Here is a 3,231-nt window from a genome sequence, read left to right on the forward strand (position 1 = left end):
GAGGACTACAACTGCCAAAATTATGGAATCTGTTATGACAGAATCATTCTCACAACCAGAGGCAGTTCCTGACATGGTTTCATCAGATGTAACACCAACCAGTGCACAGGAAACACTCCTAGTACCCCTAAGAGCCAAGTTCCTGAACATCGTGTTCTGCCAAAAAGAGGCAGACATCCACCCAAGAGTCTTACTAATATACATATGTATCCGTATCATAACAATGTTAGTTATGACATAATGTGTTGTATCTGTGTTGAAGTGTTTGATTAAGTAAAAATGCACTAAAGGAGTAAACAGAAAGTGTGTTGTGTATCAGAGAAACACCATTGGCTGGTGCAATGTCACATGTTATGTAATTATGTTACCGAAGCATTTTGCGGCCTTTTGTGGAGTTCACCATTGTCCGCTGTTTGAGCAGCATCTCGTAAATAAACCCCTTGCACTGTATTATACAAACTCAATGTGTGCCACCTCTGATTTGTTCTCTTTGCAGCTACAACAATACCCTTCTATATACCCTTGGTCAGACCACTGGTCTTCATTGAATTTTCCCCACTTGGACCTCTTGGGGCCCCAGTCCCTCTTGCTGTCCTGCTGTTGCTCCTCCCGAAGTTGTGTCAATCGGTGAGGAGCCTCTCTTCTCCTCATTCGAGTTAGACCTATAAACAACTGCTCTTTGTATTTCTCAATGAATGGGTTTACAATTTCATTTTAAATTTCCTTGTCTGGTTTCCCTCTGTCTCCACACCAGGAAGCCAGTGAAAAGCTCTAGGCCTGTCTTCCATCTAGACATGGCATCCCCAGTCCACTCCTTTTTAAAATATAAATTTAGAGTATCCAATTCATTTTTTTATCAATTACGGGTCAATTTAGCGCAGCCAATCCACCTACCCTGTACATCTTTGGGTGAGGGGGCGAGACCCACACAAACACGGGGAGAATGTGCAAACGCCACACGGACAGTGACCCAGAGCCGGGATCGAACCTGGGACCTCAGCTCTGTGAGGCAGCAACGCCAACCCACTGTGCCACCGTGCTGCACCCCCCCCCCCCCCCCCCCCAGTCCACTCCTTGCAGGTAAAACACGTCCCGGTGGTCCACCGATGGCTGATTCCCCCCCTCAGAGTTGACTGCGCATTTACAAAGAGAGTCTTGATAAGAGTGAATACAGCCGTGTGTGACAACCCTCCACCAGGCAATTTTCAACTTGCCTCCGTGAGCCGAGACACCTACAATCAATACCCTAACCTTTTACTCATGTCATGACTTTAAGCATTGTGTCCTGTACTCATGACCATTAAGCTGGGAATATTGAGGCTTGGAGTACGCAAGTAGTTCTGACCAGCAACTATGGCGTTTCCATGTTATCCTCCACTCCTTTTTGAATGCCTCTATCAGGAACAAAGCAATGAATGGCGGAGCAGGCTCAAAGGGCCTCAGGGCCTCATTCTGCTCCTATTTTCTATGTTTTCTATGTTTAAATGTAACCCCAAAACATAATGGAATTATTTGACAGAGCTCATACTGCAAAAAAAAACATGTTTCCCCTTACATCTGCCATACTGATCCACAATGTGCTCACCAGCAGTAAAACTAAATGGTACATTATATTAGTTTGAAAACTTCGGACAAGAATTTTGTCCCCATTACAAACAAAATGCCACCGTCAAATGCTACTTACATTTTAAAAATTGCAAAGTTTTGAAAGGGGTAAAAAAGGGGTCCACACCGAGTTGTAGAGAAAATAAAACTTATTTTAAGTGACACGTTAACTATTATGTACAGCTGCAGTAGTTTCCTACTGGGTCTTTTGTAGAAAGTGCCTGACTGGCTGACTCTATTCATATGAAGGCACATGAACTGTGTCAAGGGTCCCCCGCCCCCTTATCGAGGGAGCTCGTATTCTGCAAGCTCCACGGGATAATGGAACATTCATACCCCGTGAGGCCCGTGCGAGTTATAACACAGAAGAAAAAGCATGGTTGACCACCAGATCCAACACTGCCCATAATGTGAAACAAAATCTGTGATAGGTTTCTTCACTTCTGAAAGAGTTTTAAACAATGTCTATTCCCTCTTGCTTTAATACACTGTTGCTGCCTTATTCATGGAGAGCTCCAGAAAGGTCCAAGGCATCGCGTAAGGCCTATACTGAGTTTGGCCACTTGCTTCTGCTCCTCTCCTAGGAGCTTTACCATAGGTGCCTGGTTGACTGTTATAATCACCATATCCCTACCCATAACCATAATAGCCATAATTCAATCCTGAGTAGTCATAGCCACCAAATCCACCATAATTTTGGTTACAGCCATTGTTATAATTTCCATAATTTAGATTCCAATAGTTACTGTTATAACTTTGACCCCAAGTCTGACTTTGTCCTCTTCCTCTCCAGTGAATCCATCTTATCCTCCCCATTGCTGCTGCTGGTACACTTCCTTAGGTTGAGTCAATTTGATTTCAACCTTTCTTGTTCCAACATCGTGGAATTTGTTTTCCATTATTGCCGTCACTGGAATATCCTCTTTGAATGCGATGAAAGAGAATCCTCGTCTCTTGTTGGTCTTTGTGTTCAACGGTTGTTCAATGGATTCAGTATCTCCAACAGTTCCAAAATATTCTCTCACTTTTTCTGCTGGACAATCAGGGTCCAAGCTACCAACAAATATCTTCTTGATTTGCTCCTTGTCCTTCATAGCCTGAGATTTCTTGGGATCAATAACTCTCCCATCAAGTTTGTGTTCCTTCTTCAATATCTTGTCGACACTTTCAGGATCCTTGAAGAGAAAAAACCCAGATTCTTGCGCGGGTGTGCACCATTTCCTAATGGATAATTGATCCTCAAAACCAGGAGTCAGTTGAGCCTTGTTCCATGGTTTGATCAAATAATTAATAGGCCGCACCTTCACTCGGCCCAAAATGGTAGTCCTGAACTCTTCCCACATTCTTTGAGATCCCTCATATATTGCTTTTTCAAGCTTGTTTTTCCAACTTTATTTAGTAAAGGTGAAGATAGTGCTTCTCATATTCCTGAGTGTGACCAACACTTTAAAATGTTCCCCTATCACCCACCATGTTCCTCCCATCGTTCTCTTCAGGCACTGCTTCCTAATTCCACTCCATCCTGGAACCATTCAGCCTCTGCGCATTACCTTGGCCCCATTATTGTTCATGTGGATATTCCTGACCCCTCCCATTCCCTTCAATGGTGATGTCCCCATGCACTTT

General features: G+C 43.6%; 1 pseudogene; it reads right to left on the reverse strand.

The window, feature by feature from the left end:
• Positions 1–2,177: 2,177 nt before the first annotated feature.
• On the reverse strand, positions 2,178–2,948 carry LOC119969892 (annotated as a pseudogene).
• Between the last annotated feature and the right edge of the window lie 283 nt (positions 2,949–3,231).

This window comes from Scyliorhinus canicula, chromosome 8 (assembly GCF_902713615.1).
Source record: "Scyliorhinus canicula chromosome 8, sScyCan1.1, whole genome shotgun sequence".
NCBI classification, from domain to species: Eukaryota; Metazoa; Chordata; class Chondrichthyes; order Carcharhiniformes; family Scyliorhinidae; genus Scyliorhinus; species Scyliorhinus canicula.